The sequence below is a fragment of the Puma concolor genome, chromosome D1 (assembly GCF_028749965.1).
Source record: "Puma concolor isolate L17-30 chromosome D1, mPumCon1.1.hap2, whole genome shotgun sequence".
Lineage (NCBI taxonomy): Eukaryota > Metazoa > Chordata > Mammalia > Carnivora > Felidae > Puma > Puma concolor.
Genome location: NC_141676.1, coordinates 112,551,774 through 112,578,294, shown reverse-complemented (window position 1 = coordinate 112,578,294; position 26,521 = coordinate 112,551,774). Strand labels below are relative to the sequence as shown.

The 26,521-nt window shown below is 38.7% G+C and overlaps 1 long non-coding RNA gene across 2 annotated transcripts in view; it reads left to right on the top strand.

Moving 5' to 3' along the window:
* The first annotated feature begins 1,412 nt into the window (after positions 1–1,412).
* Positions 1,413–26,521, top strand: part of LOC147576999 (uncharacterized) — a 30,500-nt gene continuing 5,391 nt past the window's right edge. For both annotated transcript variants that reach the window (XR_015241381.1, XR_015241382.1), the window contains exons 1-2: positions 1,413–1,546; positions 25,761–25,977. This is a non-coding gene — a long non-coding RNA (uncharacterized LOC147576999). The remainder of the gene's footprint in view (positions 1,547–25,760; positions 25,978–26,521) is intronic.

Below are 26,521 nucleotides of genomic sequence, written 5' to 3'. Positions count from 1 at the left end.
TCTACTTGGAAATTTTTTTCAACATGAAGACACAGGTGATCTGTAGCATCCTAATGGAAATGCCATCTTTTTTTCACTAATCTGAAATGCCAACTCTATTATATATCAATCACCTGTATATACATGGAAGTCTTCCTTGACTTCCTCTTCTGTTAGTCTGTTTATATATATACTGGTGTATGTTCACACTAATAGGGAAAATTTTTATTCTTTATAAAGTTATTTATAAATATAAAATTATTCTTTATAAATATATATAAATATAAAAAAATAAAGAAAAATCTTTATTCTTTCACCAGTGCTGGATTTCAAAATAAATGTTAGAATCACTTTTTAAAAATTAGATGAAGAGGTTATTAAGAGATGCAGCTACATCACAGTGATTTCAGCCTGTCTTACCAATAGTTGGTATATGCAGGAGTCTCCAGTTCTATAACAAAGGTTAGTCTCAGAATGACTTTTTGTCCTCACAACTATAGGGACAGAAAGAGACATGGTAGTGAAGGAGTGACACTTTACTTACATAGTAGCTCCTAGGGGTCAGATTGCTTCCCTCTCTTCCACATTCCCCTGGGACTAAGGATCCCATTCCCCACTTGGTCAACATTAGCTTCAGCTATTTTGGTGTAGACCATGTGCATGCAACTTCATTGCTGTAATCACACTGAAGTTTATATTGACTTCACATTGAGGACTCCTCCAAGGCACGGGACAGACTAACAGTTATCAGATTCACAGAGTGTAAAATATACAGCCCTTAATTTATTTTTCAGGGTTTTCAATAGATACTTCTTGACTGGCGCAAGGGTTAAATTCTCTATAACTGCATTTTGATACAATGTTGAAGAGTTTTGACATCTTATTCAACATTTATCACTTACCATTGAGGGCCTACTTTGTTCTAGGTATAGTATTAAGTACTGAATATTCAGCAATAAGAAAAAAGATATGGATACTTCTCTCATAGGACAATCCAACATTTAAACAAAATAAACAGAAATGTACATATTTAATTTATAATTGTGCTTAATTTTATGAAGGAAAAAATAGGGTTGTATGTGAGAGTAAATGGAGGGCAAATAATAAATTTTTTATGTGTTAGAATATGTGTACAAATGAAAGGTGATCTGACCTGTAGTATAACCAGATTTCTGTAGCTAATTAAATACAATTTTTTCCTATAGTTTATTATTTATTCCACAGTATTCATGTTCACTGCCACTATAATGGTCCAGATATCAGGTTCACAGAGATGACCAAGACCAACTTTCTTTCTTTGAGGAGATCCTAGTTCGGTGGTTTACATAATTAGCAGTAGTACCTCTCCTTGAAAGAATTGCATACCAAAAGAAAAACATAAATATATCCTTTTCATTTTTCCTTCTTTTTCTTTTAGATGAGGATATCACTCAGGTTCTGTGCTCGCTGGAGTTGTTGGGGTAAGAATGCCACGATATTGCCTGTTTGGAAATAATGTCACTCTGGCAAGCAAATTCGAATCAGGAAGTCACCCTCGGCGCATCAACGTCAGCCCTACCACTTACCAGTAAGTGTTCTCTGGCCTCCACCTCCTCCTGTCGTTGACATTGCCTTGAGCCGATATCCTGTCATTTGTGAGACGCTGTATTTTTTGTGTTTGATCCTTTCATTCTCTGAGGTAATATGAATAGATGCACCCAGTCTGAAAGATAGCAACTGTGACACAAACGTTTATTTGCATCATGAGCAAGCATGAAGAGCCTGACTTGGCTGAGAGGAAACACAGCTTTGTCATTTTCCACAGTCATTGTCCTTCTGACAAGAGAACAAATGTTAAGTGGCTGCATCACACAAGAAGTCTTCACATTTCCAAAATGTTCCTCAGTATTTATAAAAGCCAAAGGAATGAGATAGAAAAGACATTTTGTCTACATTTATTCTTTGGAATAATTAAGATAAATAATAATTCTCTAAAGATAAATATATACTGGACACAGAGTAAAACTGCAAACTCTATTTATTCTTAAAGGTCATATTTGTTAACTCGATACATACAGCTGACAGCTGAATGTATCTGTATTTTGTGCCTGGTAGATGTCCCCTCACCCACTAGATACTAAACTCCACAGGGACAGGGATGATCTACGCTTCGGCTCATCATTATCTTCCCAGAACTTACAAAACATGTTCGGCACATAATCCCTGTATAAATATTTATTGAATTATTGAAAAATGCATTGATAGGGTGGACTTCTCTAGAATAAGAAAACATGACTATCTCCTACATGTTAGACTTTGGATTTACACTAGGCATCTGTGTGCAAACTAATTTAGTGCCATGATTTGGGTAACTAAGAAATCGTATTGTAAAACTGTAGAGTGGAAGTAGTGGCCATTGATCCTTTTATTTTATTATTTATTGTTTACTGAAGTATAATTAATATACTTCAGTTTCAAATGTGTAACATATTGCTTTGACAATTCTATACATTCCTCAGTGTTCACATGATAAGTGCAGTCAACATAAGTCTTCATAAAATGTTTTTACAGTATTATTGACTATATTCCCTCTGCTGTAGTTTTCATCTCTGTGACTTATTTATTTCACATTGGAAGTTTAATCCTTCTTAATCCTCTTTATCTATTTTACCCATTCCTCCACCCACCTTCCTTCTGGCAACCACCAGTTTGGTCTCTGTATTTAAACATCAGTTTGTTTGTCTTTTTTTGTGTTTGTTTGCTTTTTAGATTCCACATACAAGTGAAATCCTACGGTATTTGTCCTTCCCTGTCTGACTTGTTTCATTTAGTGTCATACACTCTAGGTCCATTAATGTTATTGCAAATGGCAAAAGCACATTGTTTTTTAATGGCTGAATAATATTCCACTGTATATGTATACCACATACTTATCCATTCATCGCTTGATGGACAATTTAGGTTGCTTCCATATTTTAGCTGTTGTAAATAATGCTGCAGTAAAATAGGGGTGCATATGTCTTTTTGAATTAGTCTTTTCTTTTCCCTTGGGTAAATACCCAGTAGTGGAATTACTGGATCATATGGTACTTCTGTTTTTAATATTTTTAGGAAACTCCACAGTATCTTCGAGTGGCTGCACCGTTTTACATTCCCACCAGCATTGCACAAGGGTTCCCTTTTCTCCACATCTTTTCCAACATGTGTTTTTTCTTGTCCTTTTGATACTAGCCATTCTGACTCGTGTGAAGTGATGTCTCATTATTTGTTTTGTTGTTGTTTGGGGGGGTGTTGGTTTTTGTTGTTGTTATTGTTGTCTTTTTCCTGATGATTAGTGATGTTGAGCATCTTTGCATGTATCTGTTGGCCATCTGCATGTCTATTCAGATCCTCTGCCCATTTTTAATCAGATTGTTATTTGATGTTGAGTTGTATAAGTTCTTTATCTATTTTGGATATTAACCCTTTATCAGATAGATCATTTGCAAATACTTTCTTCTATTCAGTAAGTTGCCTTTGCCTTTTTATTTTGCTTTCATTTTGCCACTTCATTGTTTCCTTTGTTGTACAAAAGCTTTTTATTTTGGTGTAGTCAAAGTTTATTTTCACTTTTGTTTCCCTTGCTTCAGGAGACATACTTAGAGAAACATTGCTAAGGCTGATGTCAAAGAGATTGCTGCCTATGTTTTCTTGTAGGAGTTTCAGTTCTCATATGTAGGCCTTTAATCCATTTTGAGATTACTTTTGTATTTGGTGTAAGAAATCGTCCAGTTTCATCCTTTTGCATGTAGCTACCAGATTCCTCAAAAACATTTTTTGAAAATAGTGTCTTTTCCCCATTATATATTCTTGCTCCTCTATTGTAGATTAATCAACCATATATGAGTAGGCTTATTTCTGGGCTCTTTATCCTGTTCCATTGATCTGTGTGTCTCTTTTGATGCCAGTACATCCTGTTTTTATTACTATTGGTCTGCAATATATCTTGAAATCTGAGATGGTGATACCTCTAGTTTTGTTCTCTTTCAAGATGGCTTTGGCTATTTGAGAACTTTTGTGGTTCTTTAAAAATTTTATTTGTTCTAGTTCTGTGATAAATGCTGTTGGTATTTAGAAAGAGATTGCAGGGGCGCCTGGGTGGCGCAGTCGGTTAAGCATCTGACTTCAGCCAGGTCACGATCTCGCGGTCCGTGAGTTCGAGCCCCGCATCGGGCTCTGGGCTGATGGCTCAGAGCCTGGAGCCTGTTTCCGATTCTGTGTCTCCCTCTCTCTCTGCCCCTCCCCTGTTCCTGCTCTGTCTCTCTCTGTCCCAAAAATAAATAAACGTTGAAAAAAAAATTTAAAAAAAAAAAAAAAGAGATTGTAGGGGCGCCTGGGTGGCGCAGTCGGTTAAGCGTCCGACTTCAGCCAGGTCACGATCTCGCGGTCCGGGAGTTCGAGCCCCGCATCAGGCTCTGGGCTGATGGCTCAGAGCCTGGAGCCTGTTTCCGATTCTGTGTCTCCCTCTCTCTCTGCCCCTCCCCCGTTCATGCTCTGTCTCTCTCTGTCCCAAAAATAAATAAACGTTGAAAAAAAAATAATTAAAAAAAAAATAAAAAAAAAAGAGAGATTGCATTTAATCTATATATTGCTTTGGGTAATATGGACATTTTACCAATACTAATTCTTTAAATCCATGAGCATGGTATACTTTTACGTTTGTTGTTTCATCTTCAATTTCTTTCATCAATGTTTTATAGTTTTCAGAGATTAGGTCTTTCACCTCCTTGATTAATTATTATATCCTTTCGGCACAACTGTAAATTGGATTGTGTCCTTAAATTTTCTTTCTGCTACTTTTACATTTCTGTATAGAAATGCAACACATACTTTATATTGATTTTGTATCCTGCAACTTGACTGAATTCATTTATCACTTGTAATAGTTTTTTGTTAGTGCCTTTAGGGTTTTCTATATATAGTAACATGTCATCTATAAAGAGTGACAATTTTACTGCTTCCTTAGCAATTTGGATGCTTTTCATTTCTTTTTCTTGTCTTATTATGATGGCTGGGAGTTCCAGAACTCCACTGAATAAAAGTGGGAGGAGTGGAACCCATATTTTGTTCCTAATGTTAGAGGAAAGGTTCCCAGTTTTTCACTATTGAATATGATGTTAGCTATGGATTTGCTGTGTACAGTCTTTATTATGTTGAGATACTTCACTGAGTTTTTATCAGAAAAGGATGTTGAAAGTATCAAATACTATATCTGCATATCTTTACACACGGTTTTTACCCTTTCTCTTGTTAATGTGATGTGTCACACTGATTGACTTGCACATACTGAAACACCCTTACGTCCCTAGAATAAAACCCTACCTGATCATGGTCACTGATTAATATATTGTTGAATTAGGCTTGCCAGTCTTTTGAGGGTTTTTACAGCTATGTTCATCATATGTGTTGGCCTGTAGTTGTTTGTTTGTTTTGCATTTTTGTTGTTGTTGTTAGGTTTTTGGTCTGGTTTTGGTATCACACTAATGCTGGCCTTGTATGATGGATTAGGAAGTTGGCTGATTACTAATTCAATTTCATTACTAGTAATTACTCAGTTCACATTTTCTATTTCTTCCCGATACAGTTTTGGAAGATTATATGTTTCTGTAATTTATCCATTTGACTAAATTGTCCACTATGTTGGCATATCATTTTTCATAATATGCTCTTACCCTTTGTATTTCTCTGGTGTCAGTTGCTATTTCTTTTCCTTCATTTATGATTTTATTTGAAACCTCTCTCATTTTTTCTTGATGAATTTAGCTAAAGTGTTATCAATTTTATTTTTTTAGAAAATTGACTCTTGGTTTCATTGATCTTTTCAATTGTTCTTTTAGTCTCTATTTTGTTGTTTTCTGCTCTGGTGTTTATTATTTCTTTTCTTCTTCTAACCTTGTGTTTGTTTGTCCTTTCTTTTCTTCTTAGTTTCTTTAGGTGTAAGGTTAGGTTCTTTATTTGAAAATTTTCTTATTTCTTGAAGTAGGCCTGATTACTATAAAATTCCCTCTTACTGCTTTTGCTGTATGCCAAGGTGTTGGACTGTTGTGTTTTCATTTTCATTTGTCTCCAGGTGTTTGTTGATTTCCTCTTTGATTTCTTGGTTGACCCATTCATTGTTGAGTAGCATTTTGTTTCTCCTCCACCACATGCTGGTGTGCTTCTTCCAGATTTTTTTTCTTATAATTGATTTCTAGTATCATATTGCTGTGGTTGGAAAACATACTTATTATGAGCTCAATATTCTTATATTTACTGAGACTTACTTTATGGCCTATCATCTGTTGTATCCTGGAGAGTCCATGTGCACCTAAAAAGAATACGTATTCTGCTGTTGGGGGATGGAATGTTCTGTATATTTGTTAGCTTCATCTGATAGAATGTGTGTTTCAAAGCCACTGTTTTCTTGTTGATATTTATCTGGATGATCTATCCATTGATGTAAGTGGGGTGTTAAAGCCCCCTACTACTATTGTATTACTATCAGTTTCTGCTTATATCTGTTAATATTTGCTTTATGTATTTTAGTGTTCCTATGTTGTGTGAATAGATATTTACAATTATTATATCCTCTTGATGTGTTGTTCCATTTATCATTATATAGTGCTTCATTATCTCTTGCTCTACAGTCTTTGTGTTAAAGCCTATTTTGATATGAGAATTGCTACACTGGCCCTTTGTGCAATTTCATTTGCATGGTATATGTTTTTTTTATCTCTTCACCTTTAGTCTGTATGTGTTTACAGGTTTGAAGTGAGATAGCTGTAGGCTGCATATAGATGGGTCTCGTTTTTTTTTTTTATCCATTCAGTCATCCGATATGTTTTGATTGGAATATTAAGACCATTTACATTTAAAGCAATGATTAGTAGGTATATACTTGTTTTCTGTTTGTTTTATAGTTCTTCACTGTTTCTTCTTCTCTTGATCTTTTCCCTTGTGGTTTGATGGCTTTGCTTAGTGTTATGCTTGACTTTCTATTTAAAAAAAATTTTTTTTTAATGTTTGTTTATTTTTGAAGGAGAGAGAGAGAGACAGAGTGTGAGTGAGGGAGGGGCAGAGAAAGAGGGAGACACAGAATCCAAAGCAGGCTGCAGGCTCCAAGCTGTCAGCACAGAGCCCGACACGGGGCTTGAACTCACAAACAGCGAGATCGTGACCTGAGCTGAAGTCGGAAGCTCAACTGACTGAGCCACCCAAGCGCCCCTAGACTTTCTATTTTTTTCTGTAACTATTATAGGTTTTTGATTTGTTGTTACCATTGTGTTCACATGTAACTTCTTTTTTGAATGTTTTTTAATGTTTATTTTTGAGACAGATAGAGAAAGAGACAGGGTGCAAGTGGGGGAGGGGCAGAGAGAGAGGGAGACCCAGAATCTAAGGCGGGCCCCAGGCTCTGAGCTGTCAGCACAGAGCCTGACAGAAGGCTCAAACCCATGAACTATGAGATCATGACCTGAGCCGAAGTCAGATTTTTAACCAACTGAGCCACCCACACACTGCTGTGTTCATTGTAACTTCTTAAGTATCTAGCAGTCTATATTAAGGTGATAGTTTCTTAAGTTCAAACACACTGTAAGCGCTAAATTTTTACTCACCCTCCATGTTTTCTGTATATGATGTCACATTTTACATCTTTTTGTTTTGTGTATTTGACTAATTTTTGTAGATACAATTGATTTTTACCACTTTTGTGTTTTAACCTCCATACTGACTTTATTAAGTGCTAAATCTATTTTTTACCATATGTTTGCTTTACATCTCAAAATTTTCCCTTTCATAATTTTCTTATTTCTGATTATATCCTTTCCTTTACACTTAAGGAATTCTCTTTAAAACTTTATATAAGGCTGGTTTAAAGGTGATGAATCCTTTCACTTTTGTTTGAGAAATTATCTTTCCTTCTGTTCTGAATGATAGCCTTGCTGGATCAAGTATTCTTAGTGTAGTTTTGTTTTGTTTTGTTTGTTTGTTTTCTTTTAGCACTTTGTATATATCATGGCACTCCCTTCTGGCCTGCAAAGTTTCTGCTGACAAGTCAGCTGATGGCTTTAGGGAATTACACTTGTATGGAAACTTTTTTTTTTATGGCATCTGTTAATATTTTCTCTTTATCATTACTTATTACTCTTTTAATCATTATTTGTCATTTTGTGGGCCTCCTGGGATCTTTGTGCTTCCTGGACCTGGATGTCTATTTCCTTCGCCAGGTTCAGGAAGTTTTCATCTATTATTTCTTCCAATAAGTTTTTTTTTCCTTCTTTATCTCTTCTCCTTCTGAGATCCCTATACCGTGAATGTTATTACACTTGATGTTGTTGAGTTCCCTTAACCTTTTCTCATTTATTGTTATTTCTTTTTCTTTTTGCTGTTTGTTCAGCTTGGATGCTTCCCATTACATTGTCTTACAGTTTGCTGATCCATTTTTCTGCATCCTCTCGTCTGCTATTGATTCTCTGTAGTATATTTTTTATTTTATTAATTGAATTCCTTATCTCTGAAAGGTTATTTTTTCTATTTTCTTGTTGAAATTCTCACTTATTTCATCCACTCTTTTCCAAAATCCACTGAATATCTTTACGACTATTGCTTTGAATTCTTTATCAGGCATATTGCTTATCTCTGTTTCATCTAGTTTATTTTAATGATAGTATCTTGTTCTTTGATTTGGTACCTATTCCTTCTTCTCATTTCGCATGACTCTGTGTTTGTTTCCATGTATTATGTCAGCTGTGTCTCCTGGTCTTTAAAGTAGCAGCCTTGTGTAGAAGAGGGCATGTGGTGTCCTATAGTAATGTCCCCCTGGTCACCAGAACCATTTGCTCCAGGAATGTCCCCTCTGTGGGCTGCATGCATGTCCCATTTTGGCTGAGCCATGATTGTCTCTATCCAGGCCTGTTGCAATGACTAGGTTTGCTTGCTGTTGGTGTACTATTGGGTGGTGAATGTGGGGGGGGGGGGTGGTTAGTTTCCTCAATGTTGAGAGGCCCGAGGCTGCTGTGGGCTCTTTAGTGGGCAGGGTTAGAAGTCCAGCTGACTGTCTGCAGCTGGGATTTGTGCCAGAACTGCAGGTACATCAAAGGGCAGGGCTTTCTCCCTGCAAGTCTCAGAGACTGTTATTGGTGAATGGGGCCAGTGGTCTACAGTTAGCATCTCTGCCACAGCTATTGGAACACCGAATGGCAGGGCTTACTCCCCCAGCAGACAGCTCAGAGGCCAGGATGCGGGAACTGAGGGCACTGGGGTGTGTGGTTATCTTATCCCTTCCCCAGGGCGGGAGTCACTTTGGAGTGGTACTTGTCCCTGCTGGAGCTGCTTACAGGCTGTTGCAATGCAGGAGCTGCTTTGGAGTGATGTCTGCTAAGTTGAGTGGGTTGGATCAGTGTAGCCGGAAAGGAATGTGAAAGCTGGGTGCACAGGGCTAGCAAGGTAGTGGAGAGTGTTATCATTGGCTCCTGCAAGTTTCCAGCTACCTGGGCTGGGGGAGGAGAAGAAAAATGATGCCCACCAGCGCTCTTCTTCCTCAAGAAATCTCTTGAAGATCTCTGCCCCTGCAGAACACATTCCAAGATTAGTAAATAAATCTCCTTCACATATATCCAAGCTCTTTTAAACTGTTGCTTCTGTGGTGTTTCTCAGGGTTGAGTTACCACACTGAGTTTCCTACTGCCCTCTATGCTTGTGACATACCTTCCATTGATAGTTAGTCTCACTGGAAGTTTGGTTCCCAACTGTAGCTCCACCGCTCCTACCCTTTTCATTCCTCTCTGGGATTAGTTGTGGAGGGTCTGCTCTGCCAGTCTTCAGGCTGTTTCCAGAGTCAGTTGTGCAGACGTGGCCATTGTCTTAGCGTGTCCTTGGGCTGAGGGGAGCTCAGGGTCCTCTTACTTTGCCATCTTCTCTGAATTTCCCTTGGGTTTTAAAGTGTATCTCAAACAAACACCCTGAGACAGAAAATATGAATATACAGATAATGATAAACAAAATGGTGATATTTTGAGCCTTTTGATATATCTGTAGAGCGAGAGGCTAGTCTTTTAGATGAAAGATATATATGCATGTTTCTTAGGTGATGAGAAAGGGAACTGAAATTTCAAATATAAACTTGAAAGAAAGTTGCATCAGAACTACCTGTCACTTAGAGGGTATTCATATAAGGGTTTTGCCTCTTTTAAATTTCTTCCATTTTTTTTCTAACACAATTCTGGGCATAATATTACAGATGATTTGACAGTTTCCATATTAAAATTTTTCTATTTTAAAAAATGACATGTAAAGAATGGATTAACTGTTTGAGGGGTTCGTGCCCTGAGCTGAGACAGGACAGATGTAGCTGGCTTTGTTTACACATAAGCAGTAAAGGAAACCTTGCAAGCCACACAGGATCTTTGGGTGCTGTTTCCATCATCATCTTTTTCACATTGAGTTTGTGATGATCCTCGGTGGTCAATAAGGTCCTCAGGCTTGAATCATTTCAACCAAAACATTTTATTCTGTTATTGTCTACCTCCATCCCCCCACCAAAGAAAACAAGTGGAGCCATGGTCAGACACATTGAGCTGCCATACGGATAGATTCTAAAAGATATTTTTTCTGATTGGGCCCAAATCCTGTCATTCCTACTAATACTTTATGCAAATATTTTTACTTTTATTCTATTTTAGAAAAAAAACCCTTTCCTTCCTCTTTCCCCACATTTCCTCCTCCTTCCCTTCTTTCAACAAACATTTGTTGAGAACCTCCTACATTCCAAGCAGTATGACAGGCACTAACATTATAAGGATAAACAGCATAAAAACCATCTCTACCCTCAGGGACAAGATCAGAGACTAGATGATAAATGTACCTGAGCAAAACAAATTAATTTAAATAGACTAGTGCTGAGGCGAAGAAACCCCAATTAGAGTGTTGGAGCAAGAGAAGTGGGCTAAAACGAAACCGGTACATCATGTTAAGAGGTTTCAGCCTGGGGCGCCTGGGTGGCTCAGTCGGTTGGGCGTCCGAGTTCAGCTCAGGTCGTGATCTCGCGTCTGTGAGTTTGAGCCCCGCGTCGGGCTCTGTGCTGACAGCTCAGAGCCTGGAGCCTGTTTCAGATTCTGTGTCTCCCTCTCCCTCTGACCTTCCCCCATTCATGCTCTGTCTCTCTCTGTCTCAAAAATTAATAAATGTTAAAAAAAAAATTAAAAAAAAAAAAGGTTTCAGCCTAACACCAAGTGCGCGGAAGTATATTTAAGTCTTTTAAGCAGAAGAGTGACTAGACCAGATTTGTGCTTTAAAAATGACGAAGACTCTTATGTGGATCCTGAGAAACTTAACAGGAACCCATGGGGGAGGGAAGGAAAAAAAAAAAGCGGTTAGAGTGGGAGAGAGCCAAAGCATAAGAGACTCTTAAAAAATGAGAACAAACTGAGGGCTGATGGGGGGTGGGAGGGAGGGGAGGGTGTGTGATGGGTATTGAAGAGGGCATCTTTTGGGATGAGCACTGGGTGTTGTATGGAAATCAATTTGACAATAAATTTCATATATTGAAAAAATAAATTAAAAAAATGACGAAGATGGTGGAAAGGAGAACAGATCAGGTGGTACATAGGGGCAGTACTCCAATGATTGAAAGCGGGTAATCCTACCCCCATTTCACTGCTGGGAGCACGGCTTAGTTATACTGTGGACTCCTAACCTTTGGCTATTTCACCTTGCCTTCCCAAGCTTCAGAAGAGCAGGTGGTCTTACTGACCTTTGACATCCATGTAAATTTGGGATACCATTAAAAACACTGTACCTGGGGTCCTGGCAATGATCTCAGTATGACTGGGTTTTCAGAGTCTGGATCAGTTGGTTTAGCCTGTGCTACTCTGTACAGTTGACTCATGTCTGATTGTTGTGTTCTACACTGCACAAGGTGATTTATGAACCCACAAGTGTGGAGTGTACCTCCCCTTTCCTAGGACACTGAAAGTGAAACACAAGGATTGAATTCTCAGGAACATTCCCTACAAGGAGGCAAAATTGCACTTTTTAGAGCAAATAGGAACTTGTGATATAAAACTCAAAGTTTAGCTCACGAGAGCTTTAAGTTTGCAGTTTTCTTTCCTGAATTAAATCCTGTAGAGTGCTCCCTATTGTCTGGTTATCTGGAAATCTTCAGAGAGGTTTATGTTCACTTTATTTTTAGTAAGACTATATGATCATCATAAATACGTGTGAATCATTTGCATATTATGATAAACTGAAATAATTTTCTCAATTATTCATTCCAAACACATTTTGCCCAAAATAGTAGTTTTCTGAAATCACTGAACTTTTACAAATATTTTGAAGTACTAAAAGTTAAAAGGGATAATACTCATGACCCCACCACTTGTTTAATACTTTATTTGCCTCAGATATTACTTAATAAAATAAAACTTTTCCTTTGGAATTTTCACTCCCTTTCATTGTGACAAACACCACCATGAACTTGATATATTTCAAAGTTCACTGTTTTATACATTAACTTTCTCAAAAATATCCATAAACAACAGAATTTTATATATTTTTATTTGCATGAGTGATAACACAGTATATGAAAATTTCTCAAACATTGGTTTTTATGTAAAAAATGTCATATATCTAAGATCGATACATGATGGAACATAAGCGCTAGTTCATCTACTGCAACATGCCATTGTATGACTACACTATATTTTAATACTTATTCATCTGCTCCTCTATTGATCAATACCTAATTGTTTTTTCCTAGTTGTTAACTATGACAAAGTGTGTTCCTATGAACATTATGTACCTGTAATTACTTAACTCACTTTACATTTCATGTCATATAAATTGAGTGTCTTATACATATAAGAGTTCGAATTAGAGTACTTCCCAATTTTATAGACATAAGGAATAACACTTTAAAAATCAGAGCTACAAGGTCTATATGGTAACCTTCACTTTTTTAGACTCTTAATGTGTGAGTCATCTTGTTGCATACAGTAATGGCCAAGAACCATTCCTTCTTCACCTAGAGCTGTTTATTTCTTAATTCTGGAAAAAAAGGTAGCCAATGAGTTTTTTAAGTTTTCCATATTTGATGTTTTCCCCCTTTTTCTCTAATAAATGTGAAGCTTATACTCATCTTTATTCCCACTCATCCCAGTTTTGAAATAATGCACCCATGATAAACACTTGTCTTTTACCATTATGTTACTGATATTTGGAACTAATTGATTATATTTAGGATAGTGGAAGCAAATTTTGAGATGGCTTTAATTATCAAATGATTTGCCTGAGCAAAATCCATTTCCTTGCTAATTGCAAACTAAAAATGTGCAAAGACTCTTTAATTACTGCGATAGGAGTTTTCCTTAACCTTCAAACATTTTTCTTTTCTTATTTTACAGTTGATCTACTTCTGGGCTTTTCTAAATACCTATTTTTCATTCACTGTCAAAGTCCCCTTCTGCTAAAACCCAGTTACCTACTAACTCCTGCTCATCATGTTAGGGGATCTACAGTGGACAAGATGAGGTAGTGGTTGAGTGTACAAATTCCACTATCAGAGTGCTTATGTTGGAATCCAGGCTCTAAATATCTGTATACAGTTTAGCAACTTAATTGCTTTGGATCCAGTTTTCTCATCTTAAAAATGGGTACCTATTCCTGATGATTATCATTGGGATTAAACGTGTTGTTTATAAATCTCCCAATACTTGGAACACAGTTGGAATTCATTTATTGCTTCATCCCATTCTTTTTTTAAATTATTGTTGACACACAATGCTAGATTAGTTTCAGGTGTACAGCTTAGTGACTCAACAAGTCTATACCTTGTTATGTTCAACACAAGTGTAACTACCATCCATCACCATACAACATGTTACAATACCACCTACAATATCCTCTATGCTGTATTTTTTATTCCCATGACTTCCCCATTCAATAACCAGAAGCCTGTATCTATCTCCCACTGCCCTTCACCCATCACCTCCATCCCTAACTCCTTCCCCTCTGGCAATTACTAGTTTGTTCTCTGTATTTATGGGCTATTTTTGCTTTTTTTTATTTGCTGTCTTCTTAGATTCTATGTTTAAGTGAAATCATATGGTGTTTGTCTTTCTCTTATTCCCGTCAGCATCATACCCTCCAAGTCTATCCATGTTGTTGTAAATGGCAAGAGCTTATTATTATTGTTATTATTACTTTGGTGGCAGAATACTATTCAGTTGTATATATACCACATCCTCTTTATCCATTCACCTATGAATGGACATTTGAGTTGGTGCCATACATTAGCTATTGTGAATATTGCTGCCATAAACATGGGGGTGCATATATCTTCTGGAATTAGTATTTTTATTTTCTTTGGATAAACACCCAATAGTGGGATTATTGGATTCATATGGTTTTTCTAGTTTTAATTTTTGAGGGACCTCCATACTGTTTACCACAGCGGTTACACCAACTTACATTCCCACCAATAGTGCATGAGGGTTCTCTTTTTCTTAACACTCTCACAAACACTTGCTATTATTTTGTCTTTTTAATAGTAGCCATTATGACAGGTGTGAGGTGGTATTTCATTGTGGTTTTGATTTACATCTGCCTGATGATGAGTGACGTTGAGCATCTTTTCATGCGTCTGTTGGCCATACCTGTGTATCTTCTTGGAAGAATGTCCAGTCAGGTCCTCTGCCCAGTTTTTAAATCAGATTTTTTGTTTTTGTTTTGTGTTTATTTGTATAAGTTCTTTATTTTGGCTATTAATCCCTTATCAGATATATCATTTGCAAATACATTCTCCCAGGGATAGGCTACCTTTTTTACTGTGCAAAATCTTATTTTGGTGTAGTCCCAATACTTTATTTTTTATTTTTGTCTTCCTTGCCTGAGGAAACATATCTAGAAAACTGTTGCTAAGGTTGATGTCAAAGAGATTAATACCTGCATTTTCTTCTAAATTTTTATGGATTTGGGCCTCACATTTAAGTCTTCAGTCAACTGTGAGTTTATTTTTATGTATGGTGTAAGAAAGCGGTCCAGTTTTCCCAGCACTATTTATTGAAGAAACTGTCTTCACCCCATTGTGTATACTTGCCTTCTTTGTTGTAGATCATTTAACCATTTATGTATGGGTGTGTTCCTGGAGGCTCTATCCTGTTCCATCTGATCTGATTTTCGTGCCAGTACCATCCTGTTTTGATTACTATAGCTTTGTAGTATATCTTAAAATCTGTGATTGTGATACCTCTACCTTTGTTCTTTTTCAGCATGTTTTGGGTTATTCAAAGTCTTTTGTGGTTCCATACATATTTTAGGATAATTTGTTGTAGTTTTGTGAAACATGCTATTGGTATTTTGATAAGGATTATATTGAATGTTTAGATTGCTTTGGGTAGTGTGGACATTTTAACATTAATTCTTCCACTCCATGAGCATTTAATTTTTTTGTGCTTTGTTGAATTTCTTTCATCATTTTTTAAAATAATTTTCAGAATATAGGTTTTTAACCTCCTTAGTTCAGTTTATTCCTAGGTATTTTATTCTTTTTGTGCAAATGTAAAGGTAATTGTCTTCTTAATTTCTCTTTCTACTACTTTGTTATTAGTGTATAGAAATGCAGCTGATTTCTGTGTTAATTTTATATCTTGCCTCTGTATTGATTTCACTTGTCAGTTCTAATAGTTTTTGGTGCTGTCTTTAGGGTTTTCTATATAGTATCATGTCATTTACAATAGTGACAGTTTTACTTCTTCCTTACCAATCTGGATGAGTTTTACTTCTTTTTCTTGCCTGATTGTTTCACTAGGACTTCCATTACTACACTGAGTAAAACTGGCAAGAATGGACATCCTTGTGTTGTTCCTGATCTTAGAGGAAAAGCTGTTAGTTTTTCACCATTGAGTGTGATATTAGCTGTGGGTTTTTCATATATGACCTTTATTATGTTGAAGTATGTTCCCTCTAAACCTACTTTGTTGAGTTTTATCATGAAAGGATGTAGAATTTTATTAAATGTTTTTTCTACATCTACTAAAATGGGAATTCACTTTGTTACTGTGGTGTATTGATTGATTCGTGGATATTGAACCAACCGTGCATCCCTAGAATAAATCCCACTTGATGGTGGTGAATGATCCTTTTAATGTATTGTTGAATGAGGCTTGCTAATACTTTGTCAAGGAGTTTTACATCTACATTCATTAGAGATATTGGCCTATAATTTTTTTTTTTGTGGTGTCCTTGTCTGGTTTTAGTATTAGGGTAATGCTGCCCTTATACAATGTAGGTGGAAGTTTTCCTTCCTCTTCTATTTTCTTTTTAAAGAGGGAGTGAGCAAAAGAGAGAGAGCATGCATGTGAAAGTAGGGAAGGGGCAGAGGGAGAGGGAGAGAGAGAATCTTAAGTAGACTCCATGCCCAGCACGGAACACATTACAGGGTTCCATCTCATGATTGTGAGATCATGACCTGAGCCAAAATCAAGAGTCAGATGCTTAACCAACTGAATCACCCAGGTACCCCCATAGTCTTCTACTTTTTGGAATAGTTTGAGAAGAGTAGGTATTAACCCTTCTTCAAGTGTTAGGTAGAATTCATCTGTGAATCTATCTGGTCCTGGGCTGTGTTTTTTGTTTGTTTTGATTAGTAAGAAAATTGAATTGGTAATCAGTCTGTTCAGATTTTCTATTTTTTTCTGATTGAGTTTTTGGAGATTGTATGTATCTAGGATGTAAGTTGTCCAGTTTGTTGGCATATATTTTTTTGTGTTTAGTATCTTAAAATCCTTTGTGTTTCTGTGGTGTAGGTTGTTATTTTACCTCTTTTATTCCTGAGTTTCATTATTTTGACCCTCTGTTTTACTTGATGAGTCTGGTTAAAGGCTTATCAATTTTGTTTATCTTTTCCAAGAATTAGCTCTTGGTTTTATTGATCTTTTCTTTTATTCTTCTTACTCTCTTTTTCCACTGTGATCTTTATTATTTCCTTCCTCCTATTAAATCTGGGGTTCATTTGTTCTTCTTTATATTATCCCTTTAGGTGTAAGGTTAGATTGAGATATTTCTTATTTCTTGAGGTAAGCCTATATCACTATTAACTTCCCTCTTAAAAGTGCTTTCACGTGTCCCAAAGATTTGGGACCATTGTGTTTTCACTTTCATTTGTCTCCATGTATTTTTAAATTTCCTCTTGGATTTCCTACTGACCTATCAGTTTTTAAACAGCATGTTGTTTAATCTCCATGTATTTGTGGTTTTTTCCTATTTTTTTCTTATAATTGCTTTCTAGTTTTATATCCTTGCAGTCAGAGAAGAAACTTGATATGATTTCAGTCTTCTTAAATTTATTGAGACTTGGATTGTGGATTAACATGCTGTCTATCCTGGAGAATGGCCCATGTGAACTTGAAAATAATTTACGTTCTGCTCTTTGTGGATAGAATGTTCCGCATATATCTGTCAAATCCATCTGGTGTAATGTGTCATTTAATGGCACTGTCTTCTTATTTATTTGCTGCATAGATGATGTATCCATTGATGTAAATGTGGTGTTAAAGTCCCCTACCATTTCTGGATTATGGTCAGTTTTTGTGTTTATATTTAGGTGCTGTCATGTTGGATGCATAGTTACCTATTTATTTTTAAGTTTTTTAATGTTTATTTATTTTTGAGAGAGACAGTGTGTGCATGGGGGGAGGGGCAGAGAGAGAGGGAGACACAGAGTCCCAAGCAGGCTCCAGGCTCTGAGCTGGCAGCACAGAGCCTGATACAAGGCTTGAACCCATGAACCGTGAGATCATGACCTGAGCTGATGGGAGTGGGGGCGGGGGTGATACTTAACCAACTGAGCCACCCAGGCGCACCCTGGGGGCATAGATATTTACATTTGTTATGGCCTCTTGTTGGACTGATCCTCTTATCATAATGTAGTACCTTTGTCTCTTGATACAGTTTTTGTTTTGAAGCCTATTTTGTCTGATATAAGTATTGCAATCCTGGGTATCTTGTTTTCTGTTCTTGTGTGTGTGTGTTATTTTGTTTTGTTTTGCTCCCACTTGCATGGTATGTATTTTTCCTTGTCTTCAAATTCAGTCTGTATGTAGTTTAGGTCTGAAGTGAGTCTGCTGTAGGTAGTATACAGATGGGTCTTGTTTCTTCATCCATTTTCTCATACTATGTGTTTTATTGGAGCATTTCAACCATTTACATTTAAAGTACTAATTGAGGGACCTTGAGGAAGATGGCGGCGTAGGAGGACGCTGGGCTCACCGCGCGTCCTGCTGATCACTTAGATTCCACCTACACCTGCCTAAATAACCCAGAAAACCACCAGAGGATTAGCAGAACGGAGTCGCCGGAGCCAAGCGCAGACGAGAGGCCCACGGAAGAGGGTAGGAAGGGCAGCGAGGCGGTGCGCGCTCCAGGGACTGGCGGGAGGGAGCCGGGGCGGAGGGGCGGCTCGCCGGCCAAGCAGAGCCCCCGAGTCTGGCTTGCAAAAAGCGGAGGGGCCTGACGGACTGTGTTCCGACAGCAAGCGCGACTTAGCGTCTGGGAAGTCATAAGTTAACAGCTCTGCTCAGGAAGCGGGAAGGCTGGAGGACAAAGGGAAGGAGAGCTGCTGAGCCCCCGGACGACAGAGCTCAGTTTGGTGGGGAACAAAGGCGCGCGCCAGCGCCATCTTCCCCGCCCATCCCCCAGCCAAAATCCCAAAGAGAACCAGTTCCTGCCAGGGAACTTGCTCGCTCCGCGCAAACACCCAACTCTGCGCTTCTGCGGAGCCAAACCTCCGGCAGCGGATCTGACTCCCTCCTGCTGCCACAGGGCCCCTCCTGAAGTGGATCACCTAAGGAGAAGCAAGCTAAGCCTGCCCCTCCTGCCCCTGTGCACCTTGCCTACCCACCCCAGCTAAGACGCCAGATCCCCAGCATCACAAGCCTGGCAGTGTGCAAGTAGCCCAGACAGACCACCCCACCCCACAGTGAATCCCGCCCCTAGGAGAGGGGAAAAGAAGGCACGCACCAGTCTGACTGTGGCCCCAGCGGTGGGCTGGGAGCAGACATCAGGTCTGACTGCGGCTCCGCCCACCAACTCCAGTTATACATCACAGCACAGGGGAAGTGCCCTGCAGGTCCTCACCACGCCAGGGACTATCCAAAATGACCAAGCGGAAGAATTCCCCTCAGAAGAATCTCCAGGAAATAACAACAGCTAATGAGCTGATCAAAAAGGATTTAAATAATATAACAGAAAGTGAATTTAGAATAATAGTCATAAAATTAATCGCTGGGCTTGAAAACAGTATAGCTGACAGCAGAGAATCTCTTGCTACAGAGATCAAGGGACTAAGGAACAGTCATGAGGAGCTGAAAAACGCTTTAAACGAAATGCATAACAAAATGGAAACCACCACGGCTCGGATTGAAGAGGCAGAGGAGAGAATAGGTGAACTAGAAGATAAAGTTATGGAAAAAGAGGAAGCTGAGAAAAAGAGGGATAAAAAAATCCAGGAATATGAGGGGAAAATTAGAGAACTAAGTGATACACTAAAAAGAAATAATCTACGCATCATTGGTATCCCAGAGGAGGAAGAGAGAGGGAAAGGTGCTGAAGGGGTACTTGAAGAAATAATAGCTGAGAACTTCCCTGAACTGGGGAAGGAAAAAGGCATTGAAATCCAAGAGGCACAGAGAACTCCCTTCAGACGTAACTTGAATCGATCTTCTGCACGGCATATCATAGTGAAACTGGCAAAATACAAGGATAAAGAGAAAATTCTGAAAGCAGCAAGGGGTAAACGTGCCCTCACATATAAAGGGAGACCTATAAGACTTGTGACTGATCTCTCTTTTGAAACTTGGCAGGCCAGAAAGAATTGGCACGAGATTTTCAGTGTGCTAGACAGAAAAAATATGCAGCCGAGAATCCTTTATCCAGCAAGTCTGTCATTTAGAATAGAAGGAGAGATAAAGGTCTTCCCAAACAAACAAAAACTGAAGGAATTTGTCACCACTAAACCAGCCCTACAAGAGATCCTAAGGGGGATCCTGTGAGACAAAGTACCAGAGACATCACTACAAGCATAAAACATACAGACATCACAATGACTCTAAACCCATATCTTTCTATAATAACACTGAATGTAAATGGACTAAATGCGCCAACCAAAAGACATAGGGTATCAGAATGGATAAAAAAACAAGACCCATCTATTTGCTGTCTACAAGAGACTCATTTTAGACCTGAGGACACCTTTAGATTGAGAGTGAGGGGATGGAGAACTATTTATCATGCTACTGGAAGCCAAAAGAAAGCTGGAGTAGCCATCCTTATATCAGACAAACTAGACTTTAAATTAAAGGCTGTAACAAGAGATGAAGAAGGACATTATATAATAGTGACAGGGTCTATCCATCAGGAAGAGCTAACAATTATAAATGTCTATGCGCCGAATACCGGAGCGCCCAAATATATAAAACAATTACTCATAAACACAAGCAACCTTATTGATAAGAATGTGGTAATTGCAGGGGACTTTAACACCCCACTTACAGAAATGGATAGATCATCTAGACACACGATCAATAAAGAAACAAGGGCCCTGAATGAGACATTGGATCAGATGGACTTGACAGATATATTTAGAACTCTGCATCCCAAAGCAACAGAATATACTTTCTTCTCGAGTGCACATGGAACATTCTCCAAGATAGATCATATACTGGGTCACAAAACAGCCCTTCATAAGTTTACAAGAATTGAAATCATACCATGCATACTTTCAGACCACAACGCTATGAAGCTTGAAATCAACCACAGAAAAAAGTCTGGAAAACCTCCAAAAGCATGGAGGTTAAAGAACACCCTACTAACGAATGAGTGGGTCAACCAGGCAATTCGAGAAGAAATTAAAAAATATATGGAAACAAACGAAAATGAAAATACAACAATCCAAACGCTTTGGGACGCAGCGAAGGCAGTCCTGAGAGGAAAATACATTGCAATCCAGGCCTATCTCAAGAAACAAGAAAAATCCCAAATACAAAATCTAACAGCACACCTAAAGGAAATAGAAGCAGAACAGCAAAGGCAGCCTAAACCCAGCAGAAGAAGAGAAATAATAAAGATCAGAGCAGAAATAAACAATATAGAATCTAAAAAAACTGTAGAGCAGATCAACGAAACCAAGAGTTGGTTTTTTGAAAAAATAAACAAAATTGACAAACCTCTAGCCAGGCTTCTCAAAAAGAAAAGGGAGATGACCCAAATAGATAAAATCATGAATGAAAATGGAATGATTACAACCAATCCCTCAGAGATACAAACAATTATCAGGGAATACTATGAAAAATTATATGCCAACAAATTGGACAACCTAGAAGAAATGGACAAATTCCTGAACACCCACACTCTTCCAAAACTCAATCAGGAGGAAATAGAAAGCTTGAACAGACCCATCACCAGCGAAGAAATTGAATCGGTTATCAAAAATCTCCCAACAAATAAGAGTCCAGGACCAGATGGCTTCCCAGGGGAGTTCTACCAGACGTTTAAAGCAGAGGTAATACCTATCCTTCTCAAGCTATTCCAAGAAATAGAAAGGGAAGGAAAACTTCCAGACTCATTCTATGAAGCCAGTATTACTTTGATTCCTAAACCAGACAGAGACCCAGTAAAAAAAGAGAACTACCGGCCAATATCCCTGATGAATATGGATGCAAAAATTCTCAATAAGATACTAGCAAATCGAATTCAACGGCATATAAAAAGAATTATTCACCATGATCAAGTGGGATTCATTCCTGGGATGCAGGGCTGGTTCAACATTCGCAAATCAATCAACGTGATACATCACATTAACAAAAAAAAAGAGAAAAACCATATGATCCTGTCAATCGATGCAGAAAAGGCCTTTGACAAAATCCAGCACCCTTTCTTAATAAAAACCCTTGAGAAAGTCGGGATAGAAGGAACATACTTAAAGATCATAAAAGCCATTTATGAAAAGCCCACAGCTAACATCATCCTCAACGGGGAAAAACTGAGAGCTTTTTCCCTGAGATCAGGAACACGACAGGGATGCCCACTCTCACCGCTGTTGTTTAACATAGTGCTGGAAGTTCTAGCATCAGCAATCAGACAACAAAAGGAAATCAAAGGCGTCAAAATTGGCAAAGATGAAGTCAAGCTTTCGCTCTTTGCAGATGACATGATATTATACATGGAAAATCCGATAGACTCCACCAAAAGTCTGCTAGAACTGATACATGAATTCAGCAAAGTTGCAGGATACAAAATCAATGTACAGAAATCAGTTGCATTCTTATACACTAACAATGAAGCAACAGAAAGACAAATAAAGAAACTGATCCCATTCACAATTGCACCAAGAAGCATAAAATACCTAGGAATCAATCTAACCAAAGATGTAAAGGATCTGTATGCTGAAAACTATAGAAAGCTTATGAAGGTAATTGAAGAAGATTTAAAGAAATGGAAAGACATTCCCTGCTCATGGATTGGAAGAATAAATATTGTCAAAATGTCAATACTACCCAAAGCTATCTACACATTCAATGCAATCCCAATCAAAATTGCACCAGCATTCTTCTCGAAGCTAGAACAAACCATCCTAAAATTCATATGGAACCACAAAAGGCCCCGAATAGCCAAAGGAATTTTGAAGAAGAAGACCAAAGCAGGAGGCATCACAATCCCAGACTTTAGCCTCTACTACAAAGCTGTCATCATCAAGACAGCATGGTATTGGCACCAAAACAGACACATAGACCAATGGAATAGAATAGAAACCCCGGAACTAGACCCACAAACGTACGGCCAACTCATCTTTGACAAAGCAGGAAAGAACATCCAATGGAAAAAAGACAGTCTCTTCAACAAATGGTGCTGGGAGAACTGGACAGCAACATGCAGAAGGTTGAAACTAGACCACTTTCTCACACCATTCACAAAAATAAACTCCAAATGGATAAAGGACCTGAATGTGAGACAGGAAACCATCAAAACCTTAGAGGAGAAAGCAGGAAAAGACCTCTCTGACCTCAGCCGTAGCAATCTCTTACTCGACACATCCCCAAAGGCAAGGGAATTAAAAGCAAAAGTGAATTACTGGGACCTTATGAAGATAAAAAGCTTCTGCACAGCAAAGGAAACAACCAACAAAACTAAAAGGCAACCAACGGAATGGGAAAAGATATTTGCAAATGACATATCGGACAAAGGGCTAGTATCCAAAATCTATAAAGAGCTCACCAAACTCCACACCCGAAAAGCAAATAACCCAGTGAAGAAATGGGCAGAAAACATGAATAGACACTTCTCTAAAGAAGACATCCGGATGGCCAACAGGCACATGAAAAGATGTTCAGCGTCGCTCCTTATCAGAGAAATACAAATCAAAACCACACTCAGATATCACCTCACGCCAGTCAGAGTGGCCAAAATGAACAAATCAGGAGACTATAGATGCTGGAGAGGATGTGGAGAAACGGGAACCCTCTTGCACTGTTGGTGGGAATGCAAATTGGTGCAGCCGCTCTGGAAAGCAGTGTGGAGGTTCCTGAGAAAATTAAAAATAGACCTACCCTATGACCCAGCAATAGCACTGCTAGGAATTTATCCAAGGGACACAGGAGTACTGATGCATAGGGGCACTTGTACCCCAATGTTCATAGCAGCACTCTCAACAATAGCCAAATTCTGGAAAGAGCCTAAATGTCCATCAACTGATGAATGGATAAAGAAATTGTGGTTTATATACACAATGGAGTACTACGTGGCAATGAGAAAAAATGAAATATGGCCTTTTGTAGCAACGTGGATGGAACTGGAGAGTGTGATGCTAAGTGAAATAAGCCATACAGAGAAAGACAGATACCATATGGTTTCACTCTTATGTGGATCCTGAGAAACTTAAGAGAAACCCATGGGGGAGGGGAACAAAAAAAAAAAAAAAAAAGAGGTTAGAGTGGGAGAGAGCCAAAGCATAAGAGACTGTTGAGAACTGAGAACAAACTAAGGGTTGATGGGGGGTGGGAGGGAGGAGAGGGTGGGTGATGGGTATTGAGGAGGGCACCTTTTGGGATGAGCACTGGGTGTTGTATGGAAACCAATTTGACAATAAATTTCATATATAAATAAAAATAAATAAATAAAAAATAAATAAACATTCAAAAAAAAAAATAAAGTACTAATTGATAGGTATATACTTATTGGCATTTTGCTCATTGTTTTGTGGTTGTTTTGTAGTTCTTGTCTGTTCCTTTTTTCTTCTCTTGCTCTCTTTCCTTGCGACTGGTGAATGCTTTAGTGTTATGCTTGGCTTTATTTTGTCTATTTTAGGTTTTTGTTTCCTGGTAACTATGAAACTTATAACAGCCCAAGTATATAGGGTTCTATATTAAATTTTTTTTTTCAACGTTTATTTATTTTTGGGACAGAGAGAGACAGAGCATGAACGGGGGAGGGGCAGAGAGAGAGGGAGACACAGAATTGGAAACAGGCTCCAGGCTCTGAGCCATCAGCCCAGAGCCTGACGCGGGGCTCGAACTCACGGACCGTGAGATCGTGACCTGGCTGAAGTCGGACACTTAACCGACTGCGCCACCCAGGCGCCCCTAGGGTTCTATATTAAATATTGACGGTCACTTAAACTTGAACACATTCTAAAAGAACTTCCATTTTTACTACCAGCCTCCACATTTCATATATATGTTGTTCTATTTTAACCTTATTTTGTGAGTCCCTTTTTGATACAATTGATTTTACTACTTTTATTTTTAAACTTCATACTAGCTTTACAAATGATTGTTCTACTACCTTTACTGTGTTCACTTGTACTCATGAAATATTACCCTTTCATAATTTTCTTCTCATTATGGCCTTTTCTTTTAACATTGCTACTAACGCAGGCCTAGTGATGAAGTCCTTAATTTCTGTTTGCCTAGGAAACTATTTCTTCTTCTGTTCCGAATGATAATCTTACTGTGTTGGGTGTAGCGGTGTTTGTTTTTTATTATTCAGCACTTGGAATATGTCCTACCTCTCCCTTCTGACCTGCAAAGTCTCCAGAATAATGAGGAGATTGCCGTATAGAGCATCTGTAGTACATAAGTAGTTGCCTTTCACCTGATGCCTTTAAATTCTCTCTTAATGTTTCATGGTGTGGTTCTCCTTGGGTTCATCTTGTTTGGAACTCTTTGGGCTTCCTGGACCTGGTAGTCTGTACTAACCTTTTCCAGGTTAGGGAGGTTTTCAGTCTTTCTCTCTCTCTTTTCATGTTGGGACCTTAATAATGTGAATGTTTGTTTGCTTGCTGCCTAGAGAGCCTTTAACCTATTCTCACTTCTCCTTATTCCTCTTTCTTACTAGGTGTTTAGGTGCTTTCCATTAGCCTGTCTTCCAGATCACTGATCCATTCTTCTGCCTCTTCTAATATACAGTTGACCCCCTGTATTTTTCATTTCAGTTACTGTATTTTTCCACTTTAGTTCTTTTTTCTATTTTCTACCTCTTGAAGTTCTCACTGAGTTCATCCATTCTTTCCAGTCTGGTGAACAACTTTATGACATCACTTTCAACTCATATCAGCTAGATTACTTATCTCCAATATTAATTCTTTTTCTTAGGTTTTGTCTTGTTCTTTCATTTGGACTATTTTCCCCCTTTCCTTATTTTGCTTGATTTTCTGTGTTTGTATTTATGAATTAGAAGAAAAATTACTTCTGCCAAACATAAAGGAATGGTCTTGTGTATTATTATGCTCTTTATAGACTGCGTGTTCCTGGTGACTATGCCAGCTTGGAGATTTGGATGTGATGGACTGGGGATCCTGGAGCACTCCTTGCTGAGGCTTCCCTGGTGGGATGTCCGGAACTACACTGGGTGCAGTCCAGGCTGTCTGTGCAGAGGGTGCCCTGGCAGGACAACTGCAGTGGAAGTGGATGTAAGATGAGGGATCCTGGGGATCTCTGCACCAAGGATGGCCAAGTAAGGGTGCTGAACTGTCTGCAAGCTGGGGGATCCTCCAGATTTCTACACCAAGGACACCCAGGTAGAGAGGCTGAAGTGGCTGTAAGTTAGGGGATTTCTGCACCAAGGCAAGGGGCAGAAGTGGCTGCAAGCTGGGAGATCCTGGGGATCTATGCACCAAGGACACCTAGGTTGGGGGACTGAAGTGGATGTAAGCGGGGGGATCTTGGGTATCTCTGCAAAAAGGACACCCAGGGCGGACTGAAAGGGGATCTCTGCACCAAGGATGCCCAGGTAAGGGGGCTGAAGTGTCTCCAAGCTAGGGGACTCTGGGGATCTCTGCACAAAAGACACACAGGTGGGGGGGCAGTTTGCTGCAAGGTGGGAGATCCTGAGGATCTCTGCACCAAGGATGCCCAGGTAGGGAGGCTGAAGTGGCTATAGGCTGGGGGATCCTGAGGATTTCTGCATCAAGGACACTGAGGTAGGGGTTGAAGGATCTTGGCACCAAGGACACCCAGGTAGCGGGGGGCTCAAGTGGCTGCAAGGTGGGGAATCCCGG